We start from the raw sequence: 20899 nt of genomic DNA on the forward strand, positions 1-20899 counted from the left end.
AAATCAACCAAGCTCTGATACAACTGTTGGTTTTTTCTTTCACAACATTGTGCGCAACTGATCTTGATAGAGTTAATCGAATAACTCCCAATACCTATCTATCAAGAAGGTTCCATTCTTCATCCTTCATAGTATCAGGTTTCTTCCCCAAAAGAAGGAGCATCCTCCAATATCCAAAGTCTATTCCATCAAATTTTTCAATTTCTAAAGTCTTGCCTTCTTCTCCGGCCATCGTTTCTACTCTAACATTAGCTCTAATACCATTTTTTGGGGAGATAAACACCTTGGGGACCTTCCTTGAGTAATTAATATAACATATAGATACACACTTTAACGCAAAAGGCCTAAACTCAAATGGGTATGTGCTTAATTATGCTATATTAACTACTCATTCTTCTCATCTTTATTCAATATAGAACTTCACTCACACATGTATACCCAATAAATTGCTCAGGGTTTTACACTTTTACTTTTATTTGATTAAAGCAATTAAACAAGTTCTATTGGATTAAACCAATCAAACACTAAATAGTTGCAATTATAAATTCAGAAAGTTTTGGTCATCTTTAAACAAATTCCCTTTTATTTATAAACTCTCAAAACAAAAGAGGCTTGGAAAAGTAAATCATAAAAGAATGTAGAGGAATATGATTTATATTCTCTAGTACTTTTAGAAGTTTATAAAAGTATGGATGTAAGGAAATATATAATTATAAAATTATAATTTGATTTTTCACATACATTTTGTGCATACCCAATTCTCGGCTAATGGGTCAACTGTGCAATTCGAGCTCACAATTTATTTATTATCGTGGACTTGTGAATATCCTACAATGTGTAGTTCCTGAAAAGGTAGATTAAGGCCCACAAAGATGGCTAATCGCACTGACCGAACACTCTTCCTCCTATGTTTCCTCGCTCTCTCTCTCTCTTCTCTAGTTCTCTTCTATACAGTGTCTAACCCCTTTCCCTCTTACCTTTCCTCTGTTTATAACCTTCCTTTAGTGGGCCAGCAATGATTATTTTTTAGCAATTCTCATGTGAGTGGGGCCGGTTTAGATTATTCCTGACAACAAAGGGCCCCACTATGGAACTAGTAACTCAACGTTGGAACTCGTACTAGACGTCAAATATTGCTCGGCGGCGATATCCCCTAAATCATTATCGATGTATCCTGGGATGCATCAGAGTAAGAGCAGCCTCGAGGCCTAAATAGGCCTCGACCTAACCTACCGAGCATAGGAGGAGAGTCGGATATGAAGTCATCATGTAGTCTGTACCATTTGGGCCTAATGATAATGGGCCGATGACCATACACCACACACTTTTAATTAAAGAAATGAGTTTTCTTCCTAATGGAAAGTATGTTTAAATGAGAATGGAATGTAATGAGTATTCTCTCCTAATTAGAACTGATCATACACCTAATTAGTCTTCGAATAGAAGGGTGGCAATCAATTTCAAAAGAAAGGGTTAGGAAAAATCAAGATTAAACGTTTGAAAATTCTAGGTGTTTAGGCAGGTGGTGGGTTTGATAGATAATTACTTAACCAACTCAATCTTTAGTTTACACTTAAGCTCCCTATTGGGCCTTTAATTAGATCACACCTTATTCCTTTGTATACACAAATTTTTAATGCTAATTATTATTACACACGCTGAGTTATACATTATCGTATACACTTTAATTGAAATTGTGCTTTGAAGACGCAATTTCACAAGAAACGCTACTTGTACAGACTACTATCTTAATAACTAATAATAAGAAACAAGAAATGATACACAACTATTTTCTTCCTTTAGGAATAAGTCGTAGGGGCTGCTTCTTCCGCAATGTTATGGTGAACTTCTCATTCATGTCTAGCTCAGTTGAATTCATATTACCTGGAAGAAACCAATCAAATGAGTGAACCAGTGATGCCAAAATAAATGGAACTTGCATAGTTGCCAAAGATTGTCCAGGGAAAATTCTCCTTCCTACACTAAAAGGTATATATTCAAAATTGTTTCCCTTAGAATCCAAACTTGAGTCAAGAAACCGCTCAGGTTTAAAGCTCAATGAATCATTCCAAATCATGGAGTCTCGACCAATTGCCCACATGTTAACCAAAACTTGAGAGTCTTTAGGAACTGTGTAGCCCATCACTTGGCATGTTTGTAAGGCACGATGAGGAAGAAGTAGTGGTCCTAGTGGGTGCAATCTCAGTGTCTCATTGACACAAGCTTGTAGGTAGGGAAGATGGGCTAAATGCGATTCTTTTATGATATCAGTGCCAATTTTACGATCAAGTTCATCACGAAGTTTATGCATGGCATCTTGATTTTTCATCAAATTCGCTACACCCCACTCAATTGCAATGATACTAGTGTCGATGCCATCTATAAATAGCTCCTATGCAAAGAGAGAAATAAAGGTCGTTCAACACATTAAAGTTATAAAAATGCATATGAGGTGTTAGTAAAAATTCCTCGCTGTTGAAATTTTGTTAGAATAATAAATTTAACAATTGGAAAGAAGGTGTGGGGGGTAAAAACTCTTGAATAAACATTTGGGTTTTGGGCCTGATTAGCTGGTACCAGTTTGTTTTGATTAGGACCTCTAGGCCCACAAGTCAGTTCGCACTGTAAAGGTCCGAGGAGTTGTCCGAGGAGGAATGTCTCCTTGGACAGGCCCAGCAATGACCCTGGGGCTTGCTAAATGGGTTAGAGGCAGAATTCTGAAAAAACTGATGGGTAAGAGGGTGATCCAAGCACCCTTTAGAAGCAAGGATGTGTGAGGAATATCTAAGGAAAAGGCTGCTACCTTCACATTAAAGACCCTGCATCTACCTCCCTGACCGCATTAATGGGGAAGTGACCTATGAACAGTAGAATTCAACCTCCCTGCTATGGTTTGAAGACTTCAAGAAGGCGGTAGATGGGACAAGTATCCAAGGGAAAGATTTGTACAACACGTGGATAAACCAGTGAAGAAGAAGAAGTATATAAGGAGAAGAGAGGGGGGATCTGCACCTTATGTTGAGAAAAATAGGAACTAAGGATTGTAAACTTTGGCATAGAAAGAGAATATTTATACAACTCGTCCTCGGCTTACGTCCGAGAAGGTCTCTTTGTCATATTCGTTTATCATTTGCATAGATAGTGACACTCTAGCCGGTTAATCAAACTTCCAACATCCCGAACCTAGATTTCAAATCCATACTCTACAAATTTTATTGCATAAGGCTCATTGGGCATGAGCCCAACACTTGTTTTTGGGTCCAGGTACAATTGTGCGCTTACAATTGGCGCTATCTGTGGGAAATCTAGCATTGAAGGAATTGAAACATCATGGCAGGTTTAGGTTCACACCATGTAGAATCTCAGGGATCACAGCCCGAAGATCTTTTTGAGCGTCTTGAGCGCCGGAGGGATCGAGAGTGAAGTGTTCATACCGTATATCCTGGCGTGAGTCATACGCGTGGTGGAGGCAGTGCCACCCATGAGGATGATGCCAGGGCCATGCAGAGGGAGATTGACCACCTCAAGAAAAAGCTACGCCGTGTCAGGCGAAGGCGGGCTTCACCCCCGTCCAATCCTTCTTCAGGGGAATCCCAAGGAAGCAGTTACAGTTCAAGGTCCAGGACTCCCCCTAGCGAAACCTTCTCTTGTGAAGGGGATGACCTATTAGGCCGTAAGCATAGGAAGCTTCCCTTCAGGGGCTTGGGGAATGATGCTATGAGCCGAGCGTTACACCAACTCTCCAAATCGCCCTTCTCACGCAGGATTAAGAATGGAAGGCTCCCTAGACGGTTCACCCAGCTCACCTTCACCATTTATAATGGCCGGACAGACCCGGTGGAACATGTGAGCCACTTTAATCAGAGGATGGCGGTGCATTCTCACAATGAAACCTTGATGTGCAAAGTCTTTCCTTCTAGCTTGGGACCTGTTACTATGAGATGGTTCAATGGACTAAAGTCGGGGTCTGTCGGTTCGTTCAGGGAACTTACTAGGGCATTCGCGTCTCGGTTCATTATATGCAGCAGAGTTCCTCGACTGTTAGACTCGCTATTATCTATGGCCATAAGGGAGGGTGAGACGTTGAAAGCATACTCCGACAGGTATTGGGAGATGTTCAACGAGATAGGTGGAGATTTTGACGAGGTGGCGATTAATACTTTTAAAGTGGGTCTTCCCACTGATCATGATTTGAGAAAATTCTTGACCAAAAAGCCAGTACGAAGTGTACATCACCTCATGGACCGTATTGACGAGTACAAAAGGGTTAAGGAAGATCAATAGCAGGGTAAGGGTAAGGCGAAGGTTATCTTGCAGGAGAGAAGGGATTTCAGGTCGGACAGGTACCACAACAATAAGCCGAGGAGAGATTACTCTGGGCAGTTTGGCTCAGCCACTCCTCAAGCAGTTAATACTGTATTCCGAGAACCAGTGCACCAACTACTGGAGAAAGTCCGTAAGGAACCCTACTTCAAATGGCCTAGTAAGATGGCGGGGGACCCTACGAGCCAGAATCAGAATCTTTTTTGTCAGTACCATCAGGATGTGGGTCATACTACAGAGAATTGTCGGACCTTCTAGAACCATCTTGAACAACTTGTTAGCGAGGGGAAGTTGAAGCAGCACCTGTACCAACCTAACGCGCAAGGCAGTCAGTTAGGTTCAAATAATCAAAAGAACAACTCATCTCGGCCGCCCTTGGGAACGATTAGTGTCATCTTCGCTGCACCTGGTAAGACCGGTTCATGTCCTACCAGGGTGATGGCGGTATCACACTCCCAGGCCGAGGAGTCGGGCTTGAAGCCGAAAAGAATTAGAGAGACTGTGCCTATCTTGGGGTTCTCGGAGGAGGATAAGGTTGGGACCATCCAACCCCATGATGACGCCCTGGTGGTCACTTTGAGGATAGGGAATTACAACGTCAAGAGGGTGATGATTAATCAAGGCAGCGGCGCGGATATTATGTATCCTGACTTATTCAATGGGCTAAGGTTAAAACTGGAGGATCTCACTCTTTATGACTCCCCACTGATAAGCTTCGAAGGGAAGGCTGTCATACCAAAGGGACAGATTTGATTGCCTATACAGTCTGGCTCGGAAACGGTCGAGGTGGATTTTATTGTGGTTGACGCTTATTCCCCATACACGGCCATCCTTGCCAGGCCTTGGTTACACGCTTTGGGTGCTGTCTCCTCAACTTCGCATGTTAAAGTAAAATTCCCTTCGGGGGGACTCATTGAAGAAATTCTTGGTAGCCAAGCAGTGGCAAGGCAATGCATATCGGTTGCAGTATTGCATCAAGCCAAATCAGAGTCCTCGGCCTCGGTTGTGAAGGACTTATAGCAATTAAAAACTCTGGATGCGCCCGATGTGGTGACAGCAGAGGAAGCCATGTGTGAAGATTTGGAGAGGTTTCTAATAGCCGATGATCCCGAAAGGTTCTTTCAAGTGGGGATACGGTTACCACACCAGGAGAAAATGGAATTAGTCAAGTTTTTGAAAGACAATATAGATGTCTTCGCCTGGGATCCTTATGAGGCCCCGGGGGTTGACCCAAGTTTCATTTATCATCATTTGAACGTCAACCCTGCTGTTGTTCCTAGAAGGCAACCACCTCGGCGATCCTCCAAAGAGCATTCCGAGGCTGTCAAAGAAGAGGTGCTTAAGCTCAAAAGGGCTGGTGCTATTAGAGAAGTTTTCTACCCAGAATGGTTGGCGCACACAGTCGTGGTGAAAAAGAAGAATGGGAAGTGGAGGGTATGCGTGGATTTTACAGACCTAAACAAAGCCTGCCCAAAGGACTCGTTCCCGATGCCACGCATCGATCAGCTTGTGGATGCCACGGTCGGGCATCCTCGGATGAGCTTTTTAGATGCCTTCCAGGGTTATCACCAAATTCCATTGGCGGCGGGTGATCAGGAGAAGACTGCTTTCATTACTCCAACAGGGAACTATCACTATAAAGTAATGCCGTTCGGGTTGAAAAACGCCGGGGCTACTTACCAAAGGATGATGACCAGAATGTTTGAATTGCAACTTGGAAAGACCATTGAGGTATATGTGGATGATATGGTAGTAAAGAGTAAGGCAGTGCCTATGCATGTAAAAGATCTCGATGACACCTTTCAAATACTTAGGAAGTACAAGTTGCGCCTTAACGCCTCAAAATGTTCTTTTGGGGTGGGTTCCAGAAAGTTTCTAGGCTACATGGTGACTCATAGAGGGATGGAGGTGAATCCGGCACAGGTTAGAGCCATCCAAGCCTTACAACCACCTCGAAATCCAAAGGAAGTTCAGAAGTTGACCGGGATGACCGCCGCCCTCAACAAGTTATCTCTCGCTCAGCTGACAGGTGCAGACCTTTTTTCCAACTGTGGACCAAGGAGTGTGCTTTTGCTTTTCAACAACTTAAGGAGTATCTTTCCCGGCCACCCATTATGTCTCGGCCGGAGGTTGATGAAATCCTGTTTGCATACCTAGATGTAGTCGTCCATGCCGTCAGTCTGGTCCTTATAAGGGACGACGGCGGGGTACAAAGACCGGTCTATTACGTCAGCAAATCTTTGAATGAAGCTGAAGTGCGTTATTTGCCTTTAGAGAAGGCAATTCTGGCTGTAGTCCATGCCACGCGGAAGCTTCCTCACTATTTCCAGTCCCACACTGTGGTGGTTTTGACCCAATTACCTCTCAAGTCAGTATTGCGAAGTGCTGACTATTCGGGGAGGGTAGCCAAGTGGGGGACTATTCTGGGAGGTTTTGATATCAAATACATGGCATGCACCTCGGTGAGGGGCCAAGTTCTCGCGGATTTGGTGGCAGAGTTCGCCGAACCATCATTAGAAGAAACTACGAAGGAATCACACATGGATAAAAAGTCAGTTGGCATGATTATGAACAAAGGACCACCGATTTGGAAAGTGTATGTTGATTGGACAGCTAACCAAAGGGGGTCTGGGGTTGGACTTGTTTTGATATCCCCTGAGGGAATCGTCTTTGAAAAATCATTGAGATTGGCGTTCTCGACCACTAATAACGAGGCCGAGTACGAAGCGGTCTTGGTTGGTATGAATATGGTACGTAGAATGGGGGGAAAGGAAGTTCATATGTTCTCGGATTCTCAATTAGTTGTGGGCCAAGTAACGGGGACCATGGAGGCTAGGGACCCAAGAATGCAAGAGTACCTGACCCAAGTCAAGTGTTTACAATCCGAGTTTGATTCTTTTATCCTTTCTCACGTGTCTAGAAGTGGAAACACACATGCGAACTCGTTGGCCACTTTGGCGACATCCTCGGCTCAGTTTTTGCCTAGGATTATTCTTGTTGAAGACTTGCTAGAACCAACTCTGACCACTGCAAGTGTCGTCCATATCCATCTGATAAGGCCCAGACCTAATTGGATCGACCCTGTGGTATCTTTTCTAAAAAGCGACATTCTTCCCGAGGACAAGTCTGAAGCAAATAAGATTCGTCGAAAGGCGCCTCGTTTCTGGCTATCCGAGGATCAGAAATTGTATAAACGCTCATTCTCCGAACCATACTTTTTATGTGTACACCCTAATTCAACGGAGGCACTTTTGGAAGAATTGCATGAGGGAATTAGCGGAAGCTATACTGGGGGAAGGTCCTTAGCCCATAGGGCTCTGACTCAGGGATATTGGTGGCCCAATATGCAGAGGAAAGCTCAAGACTACGCGAGAAAGTGTGACCAATGCCAAAGGTTTGCTCCCAACATTCATCAGCCTAGGGAAGTCCTTAATCCTTTGTTCAGTCCTTGGCCTTTCGTTCAATGGGGATTGGATATAGTAGGGCATTTTCCAAGGGCTGTGGGAAACAAAAGGTGGCTACTCGTGGGAACCGACTACTTCACCAAGTGGGTCGAAGCTGAGCCCTTAGCAAATATTAGGGATATCGACTCCAAGAAGTTTATCTGGAAGAATATTATCACTAGATTTGGGGTACCCCACACACTTATTTCAGATAATGGCGTTCAATTTGATAGTAGAGCTTTCAGGAAGTATTGTAGTGACATAGGCATCACAAACAGATACTCCACCCCAGCTTATCCTTAGGGAAATGGGCAGGCCGAGGCCGTTAACAAAGTCATAGTCAGTGGACTCAAGAAGAGGCTGGATGACGCGAAGGGTAGATGGGTAGAGGAGCTACCACATGTTTTATGGACATATCGGACTACGCCGCGCAGATCCACTAGAAAAACACCATTCTCTATGACTTATGGGGCTAAAGCGGTGATACCTTTAGAATATAGTTTTCCCACGCTAAAGACGAGTTCTTTTAGCCCAGAAAATAACGATGGTCTCCTGGAGAAAAGCCTGGATTTGGTTGAGGAATGGCGAGAGGCCGCTATGGTCAAAATGGCTTATTATCAGCAGAAGCTGAAATGAGGGTATGATGCCCATGTGAAGCTAAGGCCACTAGCGCCTGGGGATCTAGTGTTAAGAAAAGTTGTGGGTACTGCCAAAAACCCAGCATGGGGAAAACTAAGACCAAATTGGGAAGGACCCTATCGGATCATCTCTGTAGCAGGCATAGGATCATATTGACTAGCTAATCTAGATGAAAAAATTGTACAACGCCCCTGGAATGTAAACAACCTATGAAGGTATTATTATTAATAAAAAGCACTTTTATCGTTCGTGGTTCAAATTATCAATATGTTCTTAGGTTTATCTCTTACAATTTCTAAGTATCAAACAGAAACTTGGTCATGGATGGTCCTCGGATCACATACCTTGTGGAAATTGATATCTTATCATGTGTTAAATAGAACCTTAGTTATGTCGGGTCCACAGACCTTCTACTTTGGGAAAATTAACATTTCAAGTTACAATTTCTGAGTATCAAACAGAAACTTGGTCATGGATGGTCCTCGGACCACATACCCTGTAGAAATTGATATCTTATCATGTGTTAAACAGAACCTTAGTTATGTCGGGTCCACAGACCTTCTACTTTGGAAAAATTAACATTTCAATTTACAATTTCTAAGTATCAAACAGAAACTTGGTCATGGATGGTCCTCGAACCACATACCTTGTGGAAATTGATATCTTATTATGTGTTAAACAAAACCTTAGTTATGTCGGGTCCACAGACCTTCTACTTTGGGGAAATTAACATTTCAAGTTACAATTTCTAAGTATCAAACAGAAACTTGGTCATGGATGGTCCTCGGACCACATACCTTTTGGAAATTGATATCTTATCATGTGTTAAACAGAACTTTAGTTATGTCGGGTCCATAGACCTTCTACTTTAGGGAAATTAACATTTCAAGTTACAATTTCTAAGTATCAAACAGAAACTTGGTCATGCAGGGTCCTCGGACCACATACCTTGTGGAAATTGATATTTTATAATGTGTTAAACAGAACCTTAGTTATGTCGGGTCCACAGACCTTCTACTTTGGAGAAATTAACATCTCAAGTTGCAATTTCTAAGTATTAGATAAAAACTTGGACATGCATGGTCCTCGGGCCACATGCCTTGTAAAAATTGGCATCCTACTTGTTCTAGAAAGGAAGTTTGGTTATGTCGGGTCTTTGAACCCTTTACTTTGAGAACATTAGCAAAAAACCATATCACATTAGTGCTGAGGGGTTGATGAAACACTTGGATTGCTTTACGTCCCAAGTTAAATTCTAAGTTAAGTTTTTGATTGTATATTGCTGTTTCACATATGTTTTTTTCGTGGGTCATGATTTGCAAAGTATAAGCTAAGTATCTGTGCTTCTATTTAAAGTCATGACAAATTAAAATATTGCAAATGGTGTGAATTGTTCCATTCATTCATTTTTTGTGCTGATAAGCATTATTATACTAAAAAATTGGAAGGCAAATGAAAATCAAACCAAACTGTTTGTCATTAATTTCTGTTAATGTACATTCCAAGCAAAAAATTTAAAAATTTGTTACATAGCAAGAAAAGGGAGAAGTCCTAGCTAGCCTAGACCCTAAGCTTTTGAAGGGAGGTTCTGCTCCGAAGTGCTAGCAGCCTCTGTGCGTTTCAGCTCTACTTCGAATGAGGACTGTGCTTGTTTTCCCTTGTCTATTGCCACAGGTGGAAGGACATTAGGCTCGGCGCTTTAGCTCGTAGCCTTCTCGGCACCTTCACCCTGTTCCTTCTCTTTATTGGAACTCGTAGGTTCTGTAGGAGTAGGAATGGGCTCTGGGATCTTAGGAGGGAGCATGGAAGGTGCTGTCTCAAGGGCAGGGGCAACAGGAGGAAGTTCTTCTATCTCCTGGATGTCTAGGGGAAACTAAACGTTTTCGGGCTTCCTCAACTCGAAAGTTGAGGGAATCCCTGCCACATTTAAGGCTTCCTCCCAAACTTGCTAGCAATACTCTCGGCACAGCCAAGCGAACTCCTCAGTTAGCTGGTTTTCTGTCGCCACTACCCCTTCCTTGTAAGCAGCCTTCTTTGCGGCCTCCATGGAGTCCTTGAAGGTACAAGCCTCGTCCTTCATCTTGGCAAGCTCCTTCTTCAAGTCGGAGTGTTCCTGTTGAGCTTTTGATAACTCTTCATCCTTTTGATGAAGAAGCTTGCGTTGCCCCTCCACCTGGGTCCTCATTGTCCTCAGGCTGGCCTCTGCACCATCCTTTTCCCTTTTTAGCTCCGCCAGCTGCATGGTTAGCTTCTCATTCTGCGCAAGGGCCTGGCCTAAGGACTTCTCGGTCTCCTGCCTAAGCTCTAGTTCAAGTCTAGCCTTCTTCCGAGAATCCTCCACCCACTTCTCGGCAGCAAAGACTTCCTGGATGGCTTGTGGTGAAATATCAAAATGAATGCACTATTAGTAACACAAGTCTCCAGTACATAAGAATGTTTCTTACCATAAGGTGTAATGAAAAATAAGGCGAGGATAAGACTCAAATACTTACCAGGGCCAAGTCCCTTTTTAGCGAAAGGAACAGATGTGGCTGGTTCATCTTGTCCAGGGCTTCCATGTCCTTGGGCAGAAGAAGGGGACGTTCCAAGGCATCGGCCAGGTGGAGAGCATGGCCTTGTTGGAACGCCCTAATGTTAGACTGACAAGAGATTGGTGCCCCGTCCAGCTTAAGCTCGGGAGACCAGTTAGCCGGTGCACGGCGCACCTCGGCAAGGTCCCTATTCTCCCCGTTTTCCACTGAGGAGGCACGTCCCTTTCTCTTGCTAGGTTTTGATTGTTGTTGTTGTTGTTTCAACTTCTTCTGCCCCTCCGCATCTGTATCCTCGGCCTCGCTATTCCTCTTCTTTTTAGGCTCCGCCATGGGAGGCTTAGGATCAAAGGGAGGAGGGGGTGGGGGCAGTGATGGAGGGACTTGCGACCCACCTGCTCCCTTTTGGGAGACTCTCGCGCCCCTTCTGTGCATCAATTGCTTTAAAGCGTCCATCTCTTCTTCTTCTTCGGAGTTGGAGTCAGGCTAGGCAATCACTAGACCTTGTATCCCCGAAGTCTCGGCGGGCGCGTGCTCGTCGTCCGAGAGAATAACAAGTGGATCTCCTCGAGGCCTTTCGACGTCCTTGAGTTGAAATTGGTCTATCTCTTCGTCCAACGAGTGTTGCGAGGACGCTTGCTCTTTTCGAACAGCGGTTGTCTGGGAGTGCGCCGAGGGGAGAATCGCTGCGATAGGGCGTGTGTATAGAATGGTGGTGGGATCGTCGGGAAGTTCGCGATTGGAAAGGAAGCTTGGTCTTGCCACGTCTATCCTTCTGCGTCGCCTATCCCCTGCGATGATTGCGTTTTCAATTTCTTGGAAGTCCACTGATATGGGGTCGTATCCCAGTATCAGGTGGGCAGCCCTCACTTGTAGGTCCTCGCTGACAAATACTTCGGAGCGGAGGACACGGTTCAAGTCAGCAACATTGCAAAGGCTGAGGCGTGGACGTACGTGTTGTTTATCTGTGAGAAAAAAGGCATCCAAGAAAACAAACACAGTCAGATTAGTGATAAACATTAAGACAAGAAGTAATAGTGTGCAATATGAATTGAAACGGTAAAGGTAATGGGATTGAATCACGGGTTAAGAAATTTAACTCCTAAGGAGTCACACTTGGCTCTCCCCATTCGACTGGGCAGTGGGGACCGTCATACCAATTTCCTGAAGCGATGAGGTAGTCGTCCTTCATGCCTTTGTTGGATTTAGGAAGACAGGAAATCAGTCTAACTATGCTAGACCGGGATTTAATGTAATATCCTACATTTTTGAGTTTGTGGCACTCGTACATATAGGCAACGTCGTGCCATGTGAGGTTTAGGCCCATTTGCTCGTTCAAAGCGTCGACACTACCTAGGACCCTAAACACGTTCGGCGCGCACTGGTCTGGGCACAACCTATGGTTGCGAAGGTATTCACTGGTCACATTTCTCATGGGGAGAGTCATCCCACCTTCTATGAAGGCAATCATGGGAATGATGACTTCTCCGTCTCTCCTAGCGCTACCTACAGCTTCTACTGGGCAGTATCTCAAGCCTATGTCATTGGGAATATGGTACTTGGCCCTAAAACCCTCCATACCGGCGTCAGAATCCACCAAACACTTAAATCTACCCATTTGGTGAGAGCGAAAGTGAAATTTAAAGGAAGAAAAGGAGTTTAAATGGTGGCCGAGGACAGAAGCCGAGAAGGAATGAATAAAGAAAAGAGAAAACTTACTGGAGTTGGTTATGTGATTCTTCACGAGCTTCTAGAGAGAAAAGGTGATGATTGACACTTAGATGCGATAGATCTCTAAAAGAATGAATGAAGGTACAGGTTCCCAGGCGTTTTGACGTGCGGGAGGCGGCCTCGAAATTAAAGTTCTCCCAATCAAATTTTCAGAGCCAACCTGGACCGTTGGATGTTCATCTCACCGTTGAACGTGGGGAACATGATGTAACTTGCGGTCATACATGCGCGCGTTCCGGGTTTCGAAGCGTCAGAAGCGTTTTCAGGGAATGAAAGGACCCATACACGCGTGGCGGTTTACAAAGCGTGTGGGATGTATGCTGATCGGATCAAAACTCTATTTCTCTCCTCGGATGGGAGGGGCAAAATAAAGTTTTGAGGGGCTATTGTGGGGGGTAAAAACTCTTGAATAAACATTTAGGTTTTGGGCCTGATTGGCTGGTACTAGTTTGTTTTGATCAGGGCCTCTAGGCCCACAAGTCAGTCCGCACTGTAAAGGTCTGAGGAGTTGTCCGAGGAGGAATGTCTCCTCGGACAGGCCTAGCAATGACCCTGGGGCTTGATAAATGGGTTAGAGGCAGAATTTTGGAAAAACTGATGGGTAAGAAGGTGATCCAAGCACCCTTTAGAAGTAAGGATGTGTGAGGAATATCTAAGGAAAAGGCTGCTACCTCCACATTAAAGACCCTGCATCTACCTCCCTGACCACATTAATGGGGAAGTGACCTATGAAGTATGAACAGTATAATTCAGCCTCCCTGCTATAGTTTGAAGACTTCAAGAAGGCGATGGATGGGACAAGTATCCAAGGGAAAGATTTGTACGACACATGGATAAACCAGTGAAGAAGAAGAAGTATATAAGGAGAAGAGAGAGGAAAGAGAGGGGGGATCTGCACCTTATGTTGAGAAAAATAGGAACTAAGGATTGTAAACTTTGGCATAGAAAGAGAATATTTATACAACTCGTCCTCGGCTTACGTCCGAGAAGGTCTCTTTGTCATATTCGTTTATCATTTGCACAGATAGTGACACTCTAGCCTGTTAATCAAACTTCTAACATCCCAAACCTAGATTTCAAATCCATACTCTACAAATTTTATTGCATAAGGCTCATTGAGCCTGAGCCCAACACTTGTTTTTGGGTCCGGGTACAATTGTGCGCTTACAGAAGGTATCTAATCAAATACTTTGTAATAAGTCTCATCACATTCATGACATAATACATGAAAGGGTTCTTAGTGAAAGCGAAGTATTAATTTGTTACACACCACTCTTGCCTCTTATTTCACTTGCACTTGTTTGATATTTCTTACAATCTACGAAAGCCTTATGTAGCATACAAAGGAGATAACTTGGAGAGAGGAAAAAAAATCACCTAAAAGTAGCAATAGTTAAATACATGATAAAGAAAAACCAATAATAGCAATTTCTCTTTATCTTGAACTCTATGCCCATATTATTTCTTTTTTACTCATAATTTGAAATATGAAAAACAATAACCTACCAACTAAAATATACTATTTCCGTATCTTGTTTTTAACCACCCTAAAGACATGCAAACAAATAACACACCAAAAGGAAAATTTACTAAATAACATATGCAAAATGCTTTAAGAACAAATCACTGTTCTATTACTAAAGTTGGTGATAAAGCTTACATGAGGTACTTTCAAATTTCTAGAAAGTACACTAAGGATTGTGTAAATTTTTTATTATTCAAACATCTAAACTTAGAGTTACATTGATTATAGCTACGTGCAACTTATCATACATGCATCTGTAAGAGAAAGAGAGAGAAAGAATTACCACAATCAATTAATCATTAGTATAACCATCTTTAATCAAAGCATCTAAGAAATCGCTTTAATCTGAAATCACACTTTCTTGTTTCCGTCTTTCTTTGATAATATCCTCCCAAATAGTTATAAGTTTTCCAAGTATTTCCTTACTTTTCTTTCTTATACCTTGAAAATCTAATCCACTCAATATAGGATACAAATCTGATAAATTTACAGTAATACCCAATTCTGCATCTTCCGTTAAAAGTTTCCTTAATTCTTTTCCAATACCTTGACCATCAAAATCTAAGAAGTCTATTGAAAATAATGCATTACTCAAGATATTAGTAACAGTAATATAAACTACCTCTCCAAGATTCACAACCTCACCTTCCTTAGAACCCAAGAAGCCTACCAACTCCATCACCTTCTTCTCTCTTGACATCTTTTTATAATTCCAATGCTTTGGCTGAAAAAAGGTCAGCTTTACAAATAGCCCTCAGGCACCTCCAGTGATCATTGCACTCGTTAGCAAATCCAATTGAGAAGTTGTTGAGTGTTGGGTTTATGACTGGAGTGGCATGTGAAAGCGGCCTGCCTGACAAAATTTTGTCATGGGTCTTAAGAATTTCTCTTGCAGCTGCTGGAGATGATGCAACTATAATAGTTTGGGTGCCGAGCTGCAGCGACATAAGGGGACCATGAACTCTAGCTAAGTTGGCTAATATGGAATGGAGCTCCCTTCCCATTTGGTGAATGTTCCCTATAGTAGGCCATGAAAATGGACCTGGTGGGAGTGGTGGATTTTTAGAGAATACATGCTTCTTGATGTAACGAAAGAAGAGAAGTATTGGAAGGAGGAGGAGAAGGAAGAAGATCATGTCAGTCTTCCACACTGGTATATCCGTTTGATCCATAGTTTCTGTGAGACACTAAGGCTGTATTGTATTGAGAAAATCTGTTTTTAAGTTTGTTCTTTGCTGCATCACATCCACACTCGTTGTAAGTGGAGAACATCGATTGGATGGTGAAAAGTTTCAACTAGGACTAATAGTCTAATATCACATAACTGAGCCTGACCCTGTGCCAGCTCTTCGATTCATGATGTTGACTGTCTAACCATTATTGCCCCGACCAAATATAAAGTACTTTATTGACATAATTATCGATTCATTTGGTGGTTCCAGCCTTTCACGAACAGAGCAATTACAGCATTCTTAATGGAAAATTATATCCTATCTTATTTTATAATTTTAAAAAGTTATTTTATCAATTATATCATAATACCATACTATTTTACAACACACCCAATATTTTAATTTTTATTTTTCTATTCTACTCATTAAAATAATATATATTATCCACTAAAATATATAACAAAAAAAATAATCTCCTCCCTCTAATTTTTTTCTCTATTTCCTTCCTCCCCCGTCCCTCTCTCTCTCTCTCCACCGTGAACAAACCCAAACCCCAACCACCTCCTCCACCCAGCAACAATCACTTACCCATCCTTTGCCCAAAAACAATCACCTACAACACGGACCAAAATCATTGCTACACCACCAGCCACCCCAGCAAATCACAACAATATTCGCAAAACAAAAAATTGAAGAAAAACCCACAATCAATTGATGCCGATTGCCACCACCACCAAACCCAGAAACCATAGCAAGAATAACCACATGAAACCGGCCACCTTGCCACCACCACGCCACGCCACTGGCTAGCAACCACCACCATAACCAAACTCACCACCAACAACAACCACAAGAAACAACCACCAACAGGAAAAGAAACACAAAAAATTGTCAAAACCACCACCAACAACCACAATCACAAGAAACAGCCACCATAAAAACCACCAAGAGAAAAAAAAAATCAAAGAAACCCACCATGCCCACTCGCCGATCTCCACACCCTGATCAACAACCCCAAGCCACCGATCAGAAAACCCAAGCCGCCAATCAAAAACCCACGCCACCGATTAGAAATCCAGGCCGTCGATTAGCACCAGCTGATAACACCGCCAGACCCAGGCCCACGCCACCAAGTCTAAGCTGCAAGACCCATGCTAGCCCACGCCCACACCTGAAAATAATCTATCATGGATACAGAGAGAGAAGATGGACACAGAGAGAAAAGACTGAAGAGACAAGCTTGGAGCTTTCTAGTTCTGGAGAGAAGATGGACACGGAGAGAGAACTCAAAGAAGGAGGCATATAAAATATAATATAAATAAGATACAAGTTGCTACAGTGCCATCATACAAGTAGGATGGCAGTGCAGCAAAATTGTAAATTTTTTTACAATTCTAAGTTTTTACAATTCCGGATGGTGAAGGTTTTTTAGAGGAAAATGCTAAATAGAGGTCACATATGACATGTACCATTCCCCTTGTGAATGCTCTTATCAAATATAAAGTACTATTGAAAAAAAATCAATAGTATATATATAACTACCTAATTTTTAGCAATTTGACTCAATAATCCCTTTAAACCAAAGAAAAGGCTCATAAAAAAGGAGATAATTACACTTTACCCACCTGTGGTTTACCTCTAAGTCGATTTGCCTACCCGTGGTTTCATTTTTGACACTTTACCCACCTGAGGTTACTTCCATTTATGCTCCGTAACCCACCTCTGTTAAAATTAAGGGTAAATAGGTATTTTTGCTTAAGTTTTATGTCTCTCTCCTTCCAAAACAAAAAATAACACAAAAATCCAAGAGAAAGAAGATCAAAAAGTGGTATTTGTCTTGAACATGAAAAACATACCCAAAAAAAAAAAAAAACCTAGATCAACCTACAAGATCACTGACTTAATGAAACATCTTCAAAAAATCATTAAGTTGTAAGATTAGAACCCAATTTTCATGGAGGGACAAGGAACTGATTCAACTTCAGTCACCACTCTTCGCCGCTTCCAAACCTTTAGATCAAAATCTCTCAGCTTCAACAGAGTGGATCTCTCTCTCAAACATCGATCTATGCAATCGACGCTAAACGCTTTGAATCCGATCGTATTTTTGACACAAAAAATGAAGGAAAAGCCGTTTACTGCTGCTGCTATTGTTGTTGTTGTCTCCTACACATGAGCTGGTTTGACAAGCTGCGTTCTTCTTCCAATCTCAGCCGCTTCATTGCTGGCCTTCTCATCTTCATTCTCTATCACTCTTTTCAATTAGTTTCCAATTTCTTGATTCCTATACACCCTTTTAATTAATAATTTACCAAATTCTATAAAAACCATTCGTTACTTTCTCTCACCAATTGTTTCTTCCCAACCAATTCCTATTCTCTTTTCTTTCCAAATTCTTCTTCTTCTCTCTCTCCTTTTTGTCAATGGAGTCCAAGGAATTATTCTCCAACAATCTGCTTGACGGTCAGTATATATATATTCTTTTTTATTTCTATTTCGAATGATTGATTCATGTTATTTCACAATTATAGGATTGGATTGTTCTAGAAACTCAAGTGGGTCTTAATCTGGATTAACATATATACTTTTGCTATTATACGCGTGGATCGGTTAACCTGAAAGCTATCAATGTTATAAACTTTGATGCATTCAAGTTCAGGGGATGACCTCAATTTTCCTCCTACATTAGTATTTGAATTCAAATTTTAAGGGTTTAAATGCGGATTTAAAAAAAGATAAGAAGCCGAATCAGTTCCTTGTCCCTCCATGAAAATTGGGTTCTAATCTTACAGCTTAATGATTTTTCGAAGATGTTTGATTAAGTCAGTGATCTTGTAGGTTGACCTGGGTTTTTTTTTTTTTTTTTGGGTATGTTCTTCATGTTCAAGACAAATAGCACTTTTTGATCTTATTTCTCTTGAATTTTTGTGCTATTTCTTGTTTTGAGAGGAGAGAGACATAAAACTTGAGCAAAAATACTTATTTACCCTTAATTTTAACAGAGGTGGGTTACAGAGCATAAACGGAAGTAACTTCATGTGGGTAAAGTGTCAAAAATGAAACTACGGGTAGGCAAATCGAATTAGAGGTAAATCACAGGTAAGTAAAGTGTAATTATCCCTAAAAAAAGAAAAGGCCCATAAAAAAAATTACTGTTCTAAAATTCAAAAAACAAATTAGAAAACCCAGAACAACAAAATCAATAAAAAAAAATATTAAAAAAAACTTAGCTCAATCAACAAATTTTACCAAAAAATTGGCCCAGCCCTTAAAAATATTTGAACCAAATCGATGTGAATCTTACATACCAAATCATTCAATCAAATTCCAAAAAAAGAAAAAATAAATAAACTAAACTAAAACTAAAAACACTGTAGCAAAATAATTTTTAAATGTGTGAATAGTACCGCGGGTCCCATTTTTAATTAAAAAAAAGCTGAACAGTGTGTGTACTGTTCATGAAAAGTGCATGAACAGTACCCGCACAGTGATGAACAGTGCCTCTTGTCCCTGGTTGAAATCTGTGCGCAGGAAGAAAAAAAAAGCTGGAAACGTTGGACGCTAGACGCGTTCAGCTATCCAAACCGCACTTAAATGTGAGAGATAGAGAGAGTGAAAGATGCAGTAGTTGTGAGCTTGAGTGTTGAGACTTGAGCCCTTGACAATGAGTGTCAATCTTATTGGGCTTCTGAGATCGAGCAATGTATGGATGCAACACCGGTGAGCTTCTTAGATCCAACAGTTAAGGGAGTAAGGGACGCAACAGATGGTTTATAGCTGAGATAGCACGTGATAAGTTTTGAAAATGTTGTATAAAAATATAATTTTTTTTCTAAAAAAAATAATAAATAATGGTTGTAACCCACTAATTGTAAATAACATGCTTTTTTACTTGACACTATTTTTTTTTTTTTGGTTAACTTTTTTTTTTTAAGAAATATTTGTTTACTTTAAACTTCATTTACATTTTCTTTTCTTTTTTTTGGTTCATGGGGCATATTTATTTGGTTTTTTTGGTTAGGGATTAATTTCTAGTAAAGTATATTTGAAAGATATGAAAATAACAAAGCATCTTAAAAATAAATAAATAAATAAATAATGGTTTTACTTCAATGAAATTTGTATATTACTTCATTGTAGCATAATGAATAAAATGAAAGTGGATGAGCTTACATTGAGCTTGCCCTCCAAGATTCGATTCCTGGCTCCGTCCCTAGGGTTCTATTAGGTTAATTGCCTCTTCTTGTTGTTCATAGGTTTAGGTTTAAACTTTACTATATCTATTAAAAAAAATCAATTCATTTGCTTTAACTTGTCAAACTCAATATTGGTTAAAATAATGAGTGATTAATTACAAATTGGCTAGTGATGGGAAATGATATGAGTTCTTTTGGTAACAGCTTATTTAGCTAAAACTGAAATTTTTTTGCTGAAAGTACTATAAATAAAGCTTAAAGGTAATTGAAATAGTACAGTGAAACCCATGAATAGTACCAAAAAATGTAATAGAACCCATGAATAGTAGCAAAAATAAGCTAAAAAAAAAATGTTGGCTTTTTAAGCCAATGCCAAACACAATCATAATGATATAATGTCATTGGTACAAATTTACTTGCTTAAGTTTTTTGTTTTTGGATTAAATGATGACCCAAGATGTTATATCAAACATTTACAAAGAAACTTCGTCATGTGTAATGTATTTACTCTAACTTTCAGTTTCTGTCTCTTACAAACCTAAGATACCAACATAAGAATGAAAAAATAAGATCACCTAAGTTTGGGAGGCATCTTCCATCATCATAATACATTGCTTTAATTATTTTACAAGGAATGATTTTTTCCCCATAACAAATCAAAATAGAAACTCAATAACTAACTAAATAAAAATTTGAGACAACTTTTTTTTAAAAAAAAAATTAAAAAAAAAAAACCCATCTTCCATGAAACTGCAAAATGTAAATAAATTTAGGAGCAACGTCTGAATTTCTCCTTTCATGTTAAACTATCATCTTCTGTCCTCTGATTTCATGAGAAAGCGAACATAGTGCAAATAGAAGCTTTCAGTTTTTTTTTTTAATTAGTTTATTTAAGTATAGTGTTGGCCCCGCCGGGTATACATATGTGAGCAAAATCCCACATAAAAAAATAATGATTAGAGTTAGTGATTAATATAACATAATTGGACTTAAATTAATAAACTTATACTTTTGGATTAAGTGATATCTCTATTAGTTTATTTTCTACTAATAAACTGACTCATGCACAAATAAAATTTGGTCATGGTTTTTTTTTTACTAGAACAAAAATACTATTTAATTTAATGTCATTGGCTCATTAGTTTGAACCCTACCTTCCTGTGCCTTAACTTTAAAATAATAATGGTAATAATTGCAATAATTTTTCATTAAAATAATCGAAGGTACTTAGGTATAAGAGATTCTTTCTTGTTCCTAAAGACATCACCAACCGCTTGCTGAGGGTGCAATCATTATAAATTTATTGTCTGATTACATAAAATTGAAAAATAAAGGTGGTGAA

At 40.6% G+C, this 20899-nt stretch overlaps 1 pseudogene; it reads right to left on the bottom strand.

Moving 5' to 3' along the window:
• Positions 1-1786: 1786 nt before the first annotated feature.
• Positions 1787-15412, bottom strand: LOC142618233 (putative (S)-N-methylcoclaurine 3'-hydroxylase isozyme 2; annotated as a pseudogene).
• Positions 15413-20899: the final 5487 nt, after the last annotated feature.

This window comes from Castanea sativa, chromosome 12 (genome assembly GCF_040712315.1).
Source record: "Castanea sativa cultivar Marrone di Chiusa Pesio chromosome 12, ASM4071231v1".
NCBI classification, from domain to species: Eukaryota; Viridiplantae; Streptophyta; class Magnoliopsida; order Fagales; family Fagaceae; genus Castanea; species Castanea sativa.